The 15,251-nt window shown below is 43.3% G+C and overlaps 1 pseudogene; it reads left to right on the forward strand.

Moving 5' to 3' along the window:
• The first annotated feature begins 14,455 nt into the window (after positions 1-14,455).
• Positions 14,456-15,234, forward strand: LOC101029837 (ribosome biogenesis protein NSA2 homolog pseudogene; annotated as a pseudogene).
• Positions 15,235-15,251: the final 17 nt, after the last annotated feature.

Below are 15,251 nucleotides of genomic sequence, written 5' to 3' on the forward strand. Positions count from 1 at the left end.
CTCTCTCTCCCTCTCTCTCCCCCTCTCCCTCCCTCTCTCTCTCTCTTTCCTTCCCTCTTTCCCTCTCTTTCCTTCTCTCTCCCTCTCCTGCTCTGGCCATGGGACGTGCCTACTCCCGCTTCACCTTCTGCCATGAGTAAAAGCTTCCTGAGGCCTCCCCAGAAGCATATGCCAGTACTGTGTTTCCTGTACAGCCTGCAGAATTGTGAGCCGATTAAACCTATTTTCTTACATACTCAGTCTCAGGTATTTCTTTATAGCAATGCAAGAACCACCTGATACACATTCCAATGAGGGAAACTGAACACTAGAGGTATCTCAGGAAGGAAAGGAAAAGATACATTTATAGTTGTTTGTTTTTTTTTTGGGGGGGGGGGGTTGGGGACAGAGTTTCGCTCTTGTTACCCAGGCTGGAGTGCAATGGCGCGATCTAGGCTCAACGCAACCTCCGCCTCCTGGGTTCAGGCAATTCTCCTGCCTCAGCCTCCTGAGTAGCTGGGATTACAGGCACGCGCCACCATGCCCAGCTGATTTTTTGTATTTTTAGTAGAGACGGGGTTTCACCATGTTGACTAGGATGGTCTCGATCTCTCGACCTCGTGATCCACCCACCTCGGCCTCCCAAAGTGCTAGGATTACAGGCGTGAGCCACCACGCCCGGCCACATTTATAGTTTTTTAGGGAAGCATGGGAGTAGGTGAAATTTAAAGAAACAGTGTTTGATAAACTGAAAGCAGGACTGTATGCACCCAATAGGGACTGTAGAATAGTCTCAGGATCCTGTTTCTTGGAAACTACAAAGTTACCATAGATGTGGAATGTTGTATTCAGGAGCCCCTTAATTGAGGCTGCTTCTTTGTATCAAAATGACATAGATCCCCAAAGCAAGAGTAGGGTGTTGCATTCTTGCTGACATAATTTCAAGCAGCAAATTCTCCTAGAGTATATGATTTTAGAGAACAAAGTTTTTCAGTGATTTAGAAAGCAAACACTAGAAGGGCCTTGCTGTTATACTTTACAGCATCAGCGTATCCTTAGGAGAAATATTATTTCCCATTAACTTTGCAGCTGGTTTTACCTGGGTTTGTTATCCCAGCTCAATTAATGACAAAGTGGCTATTTATAGTCTTAGTCTGAGCTAATTTTTACTTTCTCATTCTGAATTATCCCTAGTTTTGGAGGAAAAAAATATTGATTTAATGTATTTCTTTTGTGTATGCCTTCTTTTCCTTATAGTTCTGGTTAGAGCAACAATCAGCAATCCTTAACATGTGAGATACAAGGCCCTGTGCCTATAAACTAACCTATAGTGCTTCGAGCAGCCATTGCTATTGTCACTTGAGTCCCTAATGATTCCTGATTGTCACTAGAAAACTACAGTAATTGCCTCAATCCCCTGCTCTCATCTATTTCTGCTCAGGTATCAGAACTACCCTCATCTCAATGACATATAAAAAGAGGCCCAGTACTGCATCTATTGGTAATAAAGTAAAAGTATGAACTTAAGTAAGCAAGAAGGCTGTGAAGAATCAAATACCAAAAGGCTTACAGAGGTTATAATTAAATCAGATACAGTAGCTATATAATAGATTATTAAATGTGATAATGTTTACAGAATAGTAAACAGTTGACCATAAAGAACATATAGACAAATATAGATACCAAAAGAAAATTGTTTCCCTGACAATTTAAGCGTTATCACTTTCATTGTGCTATTAAGCATCTAAACCCAATTTGCTAAGATATTGTCTTATTTTGTTTTGTCTTGAGATGGAGTCTGGCACTGTCACCCGGGCTGGAGTGCAACAGTGCGACCTCAGCTCACTGCAACCTCCACCTCCTAGGTTCACATGATTCTCCTGCCTCGGCCTCCTAAGTAGCTGGGATTATAGGCACATACCACCACACCCAGCTAATTTTTGTGGTTTTTTTTTTTTTTTTTGGTGGAGTTTTCCTCTTCTTGCCCATACTGGAGCACAATGGTACACTCTTGGCTCCCTGAAACCTCTACCTCACATATTCAAGTGATTCTCCTGCTTCAGCCTCCTGAGTAGCTGGGATCACAGTCATGTGCCACCACACCTGGCTAATCTTATATTTTTAGTAGAGACAGGGTTTCTCCATGTTGGTCAGGCTGGTCTTGAACTCCTGACCTCAGGGGATCCATCTGCCTCAGACTCCCAAAGTGCTGTGATTACAGGCGGGGGCCACCATGCTAATTTTTTGTATTTTCTGTAGAAATGGGGTTTCACTATGTTGGCCAGACTGGTCTTGAACTCCTGACCTCATGATCTGCCTGCCTTGGCCTCCCAAGTTACCATTATTTTAAAGCAATTCTTACCTATGGTATAATATGACTAAAAAGAAGCCAATAATTGTCACACTTTATAATTGATAAAAGGATACAGGGAGATCATGTAAAATCCAATGTCTGGACTAGGAGTGAAACGTAAGTAATAATCATCCGTATCCAGACATTTCATACTCGAGCTTAACTCTCCCTTGCCTCTCTTTTCTTTTTTTCATTACCATAATCTTTCTTTCCTTTTCCTGCCAGTCACTGATAGTTTGTACCTATTTCTACCATTTTATGCCTACTTTGCTTCAATGGTATTTCCACTCTAGCCAGCTCTACGAAAAGAGGGTTTGGCAGTTGCCTACTCCACTGACCTTTTGTAATCCATCATCCTCTTTTGTTATTCACCATTTTTTTAAAGTCATAATGTGCCTAGCATTATTCTAGGCATTAACTGAGAGCCAGAAAACAAAAAGTAAAGAAAAATAGGGAGGGGGGTACAGTAGACATGAGACATTGGAGAATCTCTTTTCTCTTCGCTAATGTTGACAAAGCAGTTGCCATATAAGTGCTTTATATGTGTTAACTCATTTAATCCTTACGACAACCCAATCAGTGCATTTGGAACTATTATTCTCATTTTTATGACACAGAAACTGCACAGAGAGGTGTTACGTGGTACAGCTAGTAAGTAGAAGAGCTAGACTTTTCTTCTGTGATCACAGAGCTTACTTTACATCTTTTTTTTTTAACTCTTCTGACTGCTATTCTATCTTATTTTGTCTCCTCTTCCTCCTCATTTAATCCCCATTCTCATGGGGATGACCCCCAAATTTTCTTTGTGCAGCCCAGATTCCTATCACCTCTGCTTTATTATCCATGTCATGCCTTAAACTCAAATTTTCTAGTGCTGAACATGTTATCTTTTTTGACAACCAGCTCCCCTTCCCAATTATCCTTTATCTCCTAGGGCAGAAAGCCTGAGGTCATACTTTGAATTTTTCTTCCTTTTTCTGAGATGTTATATCCTGTCCACTTAATTGAATCTAGCATTTGCCTCTCCGCATCCCCCATCATCCATGTCCCATTCTTGCAGCAGCTTCCTAGCCATCTCTCCAAATCAAGGATCCTTCTCCCACAATCGATACTCTATGCAAGAATCTGCCATATTTTCTAAGGCAAAATGTTTCTCTGCTTGGCTTTCAAAGTCCTCCAAAAAGTATACAAATCAACTCTGTTTATTCAACTTTATTGGCCAATACTTCCTCAAAAATAATCTCCCCATTCCTCTTTCCCATTTTTCTCCCTCTTCTTTTGCAATAACTACTTTACTGCTGAACTCTTATTAGCTCCCACCTTGACTATTCAAGTAATCACTCAACCAATACCCTGCTTCCAGTTTGCCTTTCCTTCCTTCTTTTTTTCATTCATTCATTTATCCAACAAGATACAAATGCCAGGGAAAGACGACTAATCCATAGTTCAAATCTCAAGAAATTCAAATCTAACAGGGAGAATATGCATGCATTATATTCTCTATATTCTCTGTATTCTCTACACATCAATTTATTGTAAGTACTATAATAAAAGTAATAATAAAATCCAATGAAAACTCAAAGGAGGAAACAATTAATTTGCTCAAAAGAGATGGGGAAAACATTCATGGAAAAAACTGATCACACTCTTAGAGGCCTGTACCTGTGGCCTACATTCCAGGGCAGAGAGTGCAAAGCATAAGTAAGAGTAGGGATATTAAAGACCATGACCTGTTGGGGTTGGGCAAGGTGGCTTATGCCTGTATTCCCAACATTTTGGGAGGCCAAGATGGGCAGATCACTTGAGGTCAGGAGTTCCAGACCAGCCTGGGCAACATGACAAAACCCTGTCTCAACTAAAACCCTGTCTCAACTAAAAACACAAAAATTAGCTGGGCATGGTGGCACATGTCTGTAGTCCCAGCTACTCAGGAGGCTGGGACACAAGAATCACTTGAAGCTGGGAGGCAGAGGCTGCAGTGAGCCAAGATCATACCACTGCACTGGGCAACAGAGCAAGACTCTATCTCAAAAAATAAATAAATAAAATAAAAAATGAAGACCATGACCTATTTAAAGAGTTTTGGTTCAATCTGGCTAATGTGTGTGGTGTGTGTGCTAACCTACCCTGTGTTAGCCTGACAGACTCCATTTTCCTGAGAGCCAGACAGACTCCATCTTAACCTCCACCTCACCGCTCCTGCCATTTCTCCATTAAGTGCATACCTGGGTCTTGCTACTGTGCTGGGTCATGCTGAACTTAGAACTATAGAAACATATAATCTTTCTAACCATATCCTACTTGGCAAGCCCACTTGCTATTGTGAATGCCCCCCCTTGATTGATTATATGACAAGTACCAAATACTCCACTTGATAACTGACAATCATGGGAACCTCTTGTGTATACCCTCCTTGGAAATCAACAATCATGAGAACCTCCTGCCTCCTAGTTACCAGACTCCTTATCTAACTTGCTTGTTCTGCTTCTGTAAATTCTGCTTCAGCTACCTAAATCAAGGTATAAAGGAAAATCAAGCCTCTTCCTCAGGCCCAAGAGAATTTTGAGCGTTAGCAGTCTCTCAGTTGCTGGCTAATTAATAAAGGACTCACAATTGGAACTCAGAGCATGATGCTGTTCCATCTAACTCGCCTGGGTATAACATTTGGAGGCCCCAGCAAGAAATTCTTTTAATATTTTTTTTCTTTCACCAATGAGTGCTAACCAAACTCAGTCCAGGCTCTCCTAGATTAGGAGGCAAACTACAGGGGAGGCACCTCTAGGAAGTTCCAGGGCCCTGTAGGCTGCCACTTTCCAGAGGAGAGTGAATCAACTCCCAGTGCACCCAACCAAATTATTTCTTCAGGTCCTCAGTCCTGGTCCGAGGAAAGGGTAAGTCAAGACTAACTCTGGGTTTAAAACAAGGAGGGGCATTAACCCTAACAAGGGTGCCCCCAGGGCTCTGTCATTACTTCAGAACACTGGAGAATAGAGTGCCCAGTTCTGTAAAAAATTTCCAAAAGAAGAAAAAATTTGTCTGGAATCCCAACTGCTTTTTAAAGTTCCAAAAAAAAAAAAGAAAAATTCTCTGAAATTCTAATTGTTTTACAAAAAAGTAACTGCTTTACAAAGAAATAGAAAACTGTCGTAGCCTCTAAATGCGTGTGTGTCTGCTTGTGTTAGTAAGTGGGAACCTTAAAGGCTTGTGTCTAAGAATCCAGTTTGTGGCTCCACGGTAAAAGCTATGGAGTCCAAGCGGGCCCTAACGTGCAGTTTCGTGGTAACCTCATACAGCTTAACAACAGCATGGAACTAGTTCCACAGCATCAAACAAGTTCTAATCCAAGTCAGGTGTTTATACCAACCTGTCTATGCCAAAAGGCACCCAAGTCCCTAAGGGGAGTGGCCAGGCCGTCATCTAAGGAATCCTAATATGGAACCCCCTTTCCTTTGCTTTTCCTTGGGAATTTATCTACCTCAACATCTGATCTCCCTCAGTGTCACTTGTCCTGTTTTGTTCCTAACATCTAAATTTGTATGTCTCGTGTCCATTGTCCTATTTTCCTCTAGCATTTAAATTTGTATGTTCCGTCATCCTTACTGCCCCAAACAATTGGGCAAGAACATTTTCAAAATCCTTAGTGCAAACTCCCTATCAAAAAGGTCAAATCCCTTATTAATCGTTTGGGCTGGCCATCCCAGTCCTGCCTTTTCTGTCAAAAATAGGACTGGGCGCGGTGGCTCAAGCCTGTAATCCCAGCACTTTGGGAGGCCGAGGCGGGTGGATCCCAAGGTGAAGAGATCGAGACCATCCTGGTCAACATGGTGAAACCCCGTCTCTACTAAAAATACAAAAAATTAGCTGGACATGGTGGTGCGTGCCTGTAATCCCAGGTACTCAGGAGGCTGAGGCAGGAGAATTGCTTGAACCCGGGAGGCGGAGGTTGCGGTGAGCTGAGATCGCGCCGTTGCACTCCAGCCTGGGTAACAAGAGCGAAACTCCGTCTCAAAAATAAATAAATAAATAAATAAATAAATAAATAAATAAATCAGGGGTTGTTACGGGAAAAACTGTAAAAAACATTCACTGGTTTGGAATTTCTGGCACCACAGCAGTTGCTGGGGCCTGGATTGTCACACTCCACACCCCAACAACTGGTCTAACTTCTCCTTAAATCAGTGGTAAACTCAAAGTAGCCATCCTGCTAATCTCGTTGCCCACCTTTTTTGCCATCCAGTAACTTTCCCCATGCCCTTAAAGAAGGCACTGTGCAGGAAAACCTGCACGCACACAGCTCTACGCCTTCTGCACTCTTAATACATCCCTTCGTGGCAACTCTCTAATCATCAAAAAAAACTCAAGTAGCCCTTATCTTCCTCATGCCTGTCCTTTGCCCCAAACATCTTTTTCCTGTGTATCAACAAGTCCAATGCCTCCAAAACGTGGTTCTGATGTCCTTCCTCAAACCCTTAAAGGAAAAGGCCAAATTTAAATACTTTGCCTTTAAGGTGTGAAAGCATCAAAGGTATCTTAGGTACAGAGCCAAGCAGGTGGCACAGCCTCGCCCGCCACAGCAGTTTCTTAAGTTTTCCCCATAATGGGAAACTCTTCCTCCTGTCCCCAACCCCTAAGCCCTCTTCAATATATGCTAAAAAAAAATTCTCTCTGGGCTTCTCAAACAACTACGAAGTCCGCCTTACAAAATGTAAACTCCAAACTATCTGTAAAGTGGAATGGCTAACCTTTAAAACCAAATGGCCCCCAGCAGATCCTCTAGACTCCACAACAGTTCGGGCTGTATGGCCAGTCACAGCGAGTGGTTACTGGGAAGCCCAGACACCCTAATCAATTTCCCTATATTAATCAATGGCTAAATTTAGTTCAAAACCCTCCTCCTTGGCGTCAGTCTTGCGCCACTCATAATCCCACCTCCAAGGTCCTTTTAAGCCAGGCTTCTCCCTTGCCCCAGTCCTCTGCTCCTCCTGTTCTGCCCCCTTCTAAAGAAGAGGACAACTCTCTTCACTCCTTGCCTCTGCCCTGCATTCTTCCGGCTCCTCTAAAAACTCCATCTCCTCATCCATCTCCTGTGGTCTCTCCACCTATCGCCTCTCAATTACAGCCCGGCCAGAGGAGGCTGCCCCACTCCCCCCCTTAAAAAAGGTACCACCCCCAAAAGGCAGCAAGTGCTCTAGTCCATTTTTAGTCTGTGTCCCCTTTTCCACTTCCAACCTGTATAACTGGAAGGCCCAAAATCCTCCTTTTTCTAAAAAGCCCCAGGTTTTAACCTCACTGGTAAAGTCTGTGCTCCAAACCCACAGGCCTACCTGGGATAACTGTCAGCAACTTCTTCTAACTCTCCGCTTCTAAAGAGAGGAACTGTATCCAAAGGGAGGCCAGAAAGTCTGTCCTTACATCAGCCAATAGGCCAGAGGAAGAAGCCCAAAACCTCCTCGAGGAGGTTTTCCCCACCTCTCAGCCTACTTGGAACCCAAACACCTTGGCAGGGAGAAAAAGCTTTAAACATTCCCACCGGTATCTCCTTGCAGGTATTAAAAAAGCTGCTCGAAAACCCATAAATCTGTCTAAGACAACTAAAGTTGCCCAGGGGCCTAAGTCACCTGGAGTGTTTTTAGAATGCCTCTAGGAGGTAATACCACCCAACTCACTTAAACTCAATTACCCCAGTGGTTTAAAAATTCCCCCCACTCTTTTTAAAAAAGCCCTTCAGCAAAACCTTATACCTTTCCAAGCCAGTCATCCTAGCTGTACCCTACTCCAGTATATAAATAACCTCTTATTGGCTACTAAAACCACTAACAGCTGTCTGCAACATACTAAAAACTTGCTTCACCTTTTACAAAAGCTCAAGTATTGGGTCTTGGCCAAAAAGGCCCAGCTTTGCCTCTCCAAAGTTTCCTACCTAGGGGACAAAATAAACAAGGGAAAAAGGGCACTCACCTATGCTCAAAAAAAAAAGCCATCCTGCAAATTCCCACTCCCACCCCTAAAAACAGGTACATAAATTCCTGGGGGCCATAAAGTACTGCTGCCTATAACTACTGTTCGCAAAAATCGCCAAGCCCCTGTACACAGCTGCAGGTAAAAATGGCCCACTAGTTTCAACTAACACACAAAAAAACCTTTTTGAAACCTGAAAAAAGCACTAACTCAAGGCCCTGCTTTGCCCCTCCCAAATATTTCAAAACCATTTCATTTATTTGTTCACAAAACTCAGGGAGTCGCTAAAGGGGTACTCACTCAAACCTTGGGGCCATGGCAACACCCAGTGGCCTATCTGTCTAAACCCTGTAGCCTGCAGGTGGCCAAGCTGTCTGCAAGCCATGGCGGCAACAGCAAGCCTGGTCCAAAAAGCTGATAAACTAACCCTGGGCCAAAATTTAACCCTCATGGCTCCACACGCAGTTAAAACATTGCAGCGCAGTGCTTCCGGTAAATAAATGTCAAATGCCCGCATATTACAGAACCAGAGTTTACTGTTAAATCAGCCTCGTTTAATTTTCTCCCCCACAAGGTGTTTAAATCCAGCTACTCTACTTCCTAATCCAAACTTTACCATATCTGTCTATAACTGCCAAAAACTGCTAAATATTACAAAAACTAGCCAACCTAATCTCCAGGACATTCCGTTAAAAAAATGCAAATGCTACCGTCTTTAGAGATGGTAGCAGTTTTCTTAAGCAAGAAGTGCAAAAAGCCGGTGCGGACGTCACCACGAAAACAAACATACTATGGGCCCAAGCCTGCCAGCCGGTACCTCCACACAAAAGGCTAAATTAATTGCCTTCACTCAAGTCATCCAGTGGGGTAAAAATAATCACATCAACATTTACACTAACAGTCGGTATGCTTTTGCTACCGCACATCAAAAGGAAAACACAGCCGTTGCTCCAAAAAAATAAAAGGGCAAACCCCGCTGCCCAAAAGGCAGCCCGGCTCCCGGTCACACCTTTAACCCCATTAACCCTGCTTCCAGCTCTCTCTTTCCCACAGCCTAATCTACCCAACCACCCAACATACTCTTCCAAAAAAAAAAAAAGCAAGCATCAAATCTTCAGGCCAGCAAAAACCAAAATAAATGGTAAATCCTCCCAAATTCCAAAATCCACCTTCCCTGAGGCCTCGGAAAAGCTTTCGTCGGCCGCCTCCACTCTTCCACCCACCTGGAAGAAATAAAGTCAGCCCAGCTTCTAAAAGGCCATTTTAAAATTCCTCACCTCCAAAACTTAACTAATCAAGCGGCCTCCCAATTTACAACTTGTGTGCAGGCAAACACCAAACAGGGTCCAAGGCCTAAACTGGGCCATTGCCTCCAAAAATGTAGCCCAAAAAAAGGCAGGAAATAAACTTCACAGAAGTAAAGCCACACCGGGTGGAATATAAGTATCTCCTGGTAATGGTAAACACATTTTCTGAATAAACTACGGTATTTGTCACCAAAACCAAAACTGCCTCTATGGTAGTTAAATTCTTACTTAATAAAATCATCCCTACATTTAAACTGCCATTTGCTATAGGGTCTAATAATGGGCCAGCCTTCACCTCGTCCATAGCTCACTCAGCAAGGCTCTAAATATTCAGTAAAAACTGCATTATGCCCATCAACCTCAGAGCTCTGGACAGGTAAAACGCATAAATCAAACCTTAAAAAATACTCTTACAAAATTAATCTTGAAAACCAGTAAAGGTTAAACAAACCTCCTTCCTTTAGCCCTTCTTAAAGTCAAATGCACCCCTTATAAGGCAGGGTTCCCTCCTTTTAAAGTCATGTATGGAAGGGCTCCCCCCCATCTTGCCTAAGCTAAAAAGTATCCATTTGGCAAAAATATCCCAAGCTAGCTTGTTACAGAACCTGCAGTCTCTCCAGCAGGTTCGAACATCACCCAGCCTCTCGTTCAGGAAGCACACCCTAATCCCGTTCCTAACCAAACTGGGCCCTGCCATTCTTTCTGTTCTGGTAACCTGGTATATGTCAAAAAGTTCCAAAAAAAAAAAAAAAGAGAACTCTCACCTGCCTAAAAGAAACCTCACACAGTTATCCTCACCACCCCAAGGGCCGTAAAGGTCAAGGGCATTCCTGCTTAAATTCACCATTTCGCATCAAACAGGCCAGCCAAACTCAACAAAAACATGGGTCTCCAAGCCCAGGCCAGGCCCCTTAAAGTTACAACTAAGTCGGGTAAAGCCCTCCTGCTAGTCTTTCTTACTCATTTCCTTTGCTTATTTCCCCCAATTATGTCTTTACTCCCCTCTGCTCTTGTCTCCTCACTAATTTCAAAACAAAATGTGTGTATGCAAATACCGCCTAAAGGAAAGGTGCCTCCAATAAGGTTTCTCTTGGGGTCAATTTGTGTGCTCCGTTCACAGAATCCAGCCCCAAGGTTGCTATCCGCAATGTTGTTTCCAAACAACACTGGTAAAAAAATTACTGAAACCAACTTGGTTGTAAAACCAAACCAAAAAAATGGCTTCAGTCTGTTAAATTTTACTTTTGTCCCCAAAATCACCGTCATACTAACTGCCAGAACACTTCCCAGTTGTTCTGCCCCTACTGGACTTGCGTAACTTTGGCGACTTACTCTGGAGAACCAACATCGTCCTCAACTCTTTCCATAGCTCGCACTTCTCGCCCTAAAACATGTACCATAAAAACTCGCAATCCTCTTACCATAACTGTTCATAACCCTAGTTTAACTCATTGGTACTATGGTAAATGGGAATTAAAACTCTATTTCACGGGATATAACCATGGAACTCTGTTCACCATCCAAAAAAAGTTCTGTTCCCCTGGAACCCCCCTAAGGCAATCAAACCTTTAACTAATTTAGGCAACCCTGTGTTCCAAAGGCACCCAGACAGTGTCAGTTCAACTGTCCCATCGCCAATCCCAGCTCCTCAAACTCGGTTGCAACATCAACACCTCCAACCCAGCCTAATGTCCATTCTAGGTGAAGTGCATCACCTCTTAATATTACTCAGCCTAAACTGGCCCCAAACTGTTGGTTATGCCTAAAGGCAAAACCCCCATATTATGGTGAACTGGAAGTTAAAGCCACACTTAACATTGGCCCCCTTACTTGTCATACACTCCCCTGTTCCCTTACACTAAAAAATACTTCAGAGGCCGGGCGCAGTGGCTCAAGCCTGTAATCCCAGCACTTTGGGAGGCCGAGGCGGGTGGATCACGAGGTCGAGAGATCGAGACCATCCTGGTCAACATGGTGAAACCCCGTCTCTACTAAAAATACAAAAAAGTAGCTGGGCATGGTGGCGCATGCCTGTAATCCCAGCTACTCAGGAGGCTGAGGCAGGAGAATTGCCTGAACCCAGGAGGCGGAGGTTGCGGTGAGCCGAGATCGCGCCATTGCACTCCAGCCTGGGTAACAAGAGCGAAACTCCGTCTCATTAAAAAAAAAAAAAAAAAAAAAAATACTTCAGAAAATGCCTCCTGCCTAATTAGCTCTAAATATCACCTATCTGCTTCTCCCTTTCAGGCTACCTGCAGCCCAGTCTTTACTCACTGTTATAAACCCCTCCGTCTCCTACCAGGCACCCAACAATACCTGGCTGGCCTGCACCTCAGGCCTCACCTCTGCATTAATAAAACTAAACCGGGACCTCTTCTGTGCGTGTTGGTTCCTGTGCTAACCCAGGTCTACGTGTACAGCGAACCAAAAGAACAACATCTCATCGCTCCCCAAAACTGCATCCCAGAACCCGCCAAGCTGTCCCACTCCTTGTGCCTTCTGGCCGGCCTTAGCATAGCTGAGTCAGCAGCTATTGCCACTGCCGCTCTGGTCCTAAAAAAACTAATGTCCCTATCTCAACCAGTAAATGCTAATTTAAAAAATCTCCAGTCAGCCATAAGTATGTTACCTACCCAGGTAAAATCCCTAGCTAAAGTTGCTCTCCAAAATCGTCAAGGCTTATTATATTTACTGTTCCTTTCCCAAGAAGGTTTATGGGCTGCTTTAAAAAAAAAAAAAAAAAAGCTGTTGTTTTATGCTAACCAGTCTAAAGTCATAAAAAAAACTCTTCAAAGCATTCGGAAAAATGTAAATAAATGCCAAGAAAAACAGAAAAATAACACCCCATAGTAACAAAAAATGTTTAACTGACGTCCACGGCTAACTGCACTAACAACTGGGTGAGCGGGACCCCTTCTCCTTCTTCTGTTGGGTTTAATCTTTGGGCCTGTATACTAAACTGAGTCCTTAATTTTGTAAAACAGCGCATAGCTTCTGTCATAGTTATGTATCTCAAAACCCACTATAACCCCCTTGTTATAACCGAAAAGTCAACAATTGAACTTTCCAAAAACACAAGTGGGGAATGTGCTAACCTAGCCTCTGTTACCCAGACAGACTCCATTTTGCTGAGATCCAGACAGACTCCATCTTAACCTCCACCTCACCGCTCCTGCCATTTCTCCCTTAAGTGCATACCTGGGTCTTGCTACTGTGCTGGGTCATGCCGAACTTAGAACTATAGAAACATATAATCTTTCTAACCATATCCTGCTTGGCAAGCCCACTTGCTATTGTGAATGCCCCCCCTTGATTGATTATATGACAAGTACCAAATACCCACCTTGGTAACCAACAATCATGGAAACCTCTTGTGTATACCCTCCTTGGAAATCAACAGTCATGGGAATCTCCTGCCTCCTAGTTACCAGCCTCCTTATCTAACTTGCTTGTTCTGCTTCTGTAAATTCTGCTTCAGCTAGGCTCCCCCTCTCCTACTTAAATCCAGGTATAAAGGAAAATCTAGCCCCTTCCTCAGGCCCGAGAGAGTGTTGAGCATTAGCTGTCTCTCGGTTGCTGGCTAATTAATAAAGGACTCACAACTGGAACTCAGAGCGTGGCACTGTTCCATCTAACTCACCTGGGTATAACGTGGAGAGAGAGTACGAGAAGGAAACTGGAGGATAAATGGAGATCATAGTTCAAAAAGTTTTACGTAATAGGTGAAGGAGGTATTTTTTTAGACAGAGTCTCGCTCTTGTCCCCCAGGCTGGAATGCGATGGTGCAATCTTGGTTCACTGCAACCTCCACCTCCTGGCTTCAAGGGATTCTCCAGCCTCAGTCTCCCGAGAAGCTGGGACTACAGGTGCCCACAAGCACGCCTGGCTAATTTTTGTATTTTTAGCAGAGATGGTGTTTCACCATGTTGGCCAGGCTGGTCTCGAACTCCTGACCTCAGGTGATCTGCCTGCCTCATCCTCCCAAAGTGCTGGGATTACAGGCATAAACTGGTAAGTTTTAAGCAACTGAGGAAAAGGCTGGGGGGAACAGGAGGCCAGATGACATGATCAGATTTATGGATGAGAAAACATCCTGATGAACCATATAAAAAATGGAGGCAGCAGTGACCCAAGCAGTAAGACAAAGTTCTGTAGGGAAGGTGAGAATAGGAAGACATGAATCTCCATGACAATTCAAGTCAAATGAACAGGGCTTGAAGGCTACTTAAATGTAGAGGGAGAAAGACAAGAAGTTTTTAACTTATGCTACTGAGTAAGGCGGTGATGTCTTTGAACATAGAAGAAAATAAAGAGAAAGAAACAAGTTTGGCAGAGAAAGTTATTTTGATCTGTAACCTGCTGAAATGGGGGTGACCATCAGACATTAAATTCAGCATAGGTTGGAAATCTTCGGAAGGATGAGGCTTGAATAGATGGTGGAGGTCCAGGGAGAGGATGAGTTTTCCATTGCATGTAGCTCTTTATTCTGTTGTACTTACCAGGTGACTGTCTGATATTAAGATTGGCTTTTCAGAACTTAAATAAATTTACAAGAAAAAAACAACCCCATCAAAAAGTGAGTGAAGGATATGAACAGGCACTTTTAAAAGAAGACATTTATGCAGCCAACAAACATATGAAAAAGAGCTCATCACCACTGGTCATTAGAGAAATGCAAATCAAAACCACATTGAGATACTGTCTCATGCCAGTTAGAATGGCGATCATTAAAAAATCAGGAGACAACAGCTTTCCTGTCGCGGCTTGCGTGGTGTCGGCTTGTGCATCTCCGAGACCTGAAAATTAAGAGCATTTTCGCACCCCGGGGTCTGCTCATGGTGGCTCTACAGCCGTCACCATGCCACAGAATGAATGTATTGAATTACTCCATAAATGCTATGGATACCATCTGGATTACCATGAGAAAAAGAGAAAGAAGGAAAGTCGAGAGGCTCATGAATGTTTGAAGGCAAAGAAAATGATTGGTATGAAGGCTAAGCTTTACCATAAACAGCACCACGTTGAGAAAATACAAATGAAAAAAAGACTATCAAGATGCTTGAAAAGAGAAACACCAAACAAAAGAATGATGAAAAGACTCCACGGGGAGCAGGACCTGCCTATCTACTGGACAGACAGGGACAATCTCGAGCTAAAGTACTTTCCAATATGATTAAACAGAAATGAAAAGAGACGGCGGAAAAATGGGAATTCCCTTTGCCTAAAGTCCGTGCCCAGGGAGAAACAGAAGTATTAAAAGTTATTCGAATCGGAAAGAGAAAGAAGAAGGCATGGAAGAGGATGGTTACTAAAGTCTGCTTTGTTGGAGATGGCTTTACAAGGAAACCACCTAAATATGAAAGATTCATCAGGCCAATGAGCTTGTGCTTCGAGAAAGCCCATGTGACACATCCTGAACTGAAAGTCACCTTTTGCCTACCACTACTTGATGTAAAGAATCCCTCAACCCGGCTGTATACAACTTTGGGTGTTATTACCAAAGGTACTGTCATTGAGGTAAATGTGAGCAAATTGGGCCTTGTGACACAAGAAGGCAAAGTTATTTGGGGAAAGTATGCCCAGGTTACAAACAATCCTGAAAATGATGGATGTATAAATGCAGTTTTACTGGTTTGACAGCAATTTAATATATA

The sequence above is a fragment of the Saimiri boliviensis genome, chromosome 4, assembly GCF_048565385.1.
Source record: "Saimiri boliviensis isolate mSaiBol1 chromosome 4, mSaiBol1.pri, whole genome shotgun sequence".
NCBI lineage: Eukaryota > Metazoa > Chordata > Mammalia > Primates > Cebidae > Saimiri > Saimiri boliviensis.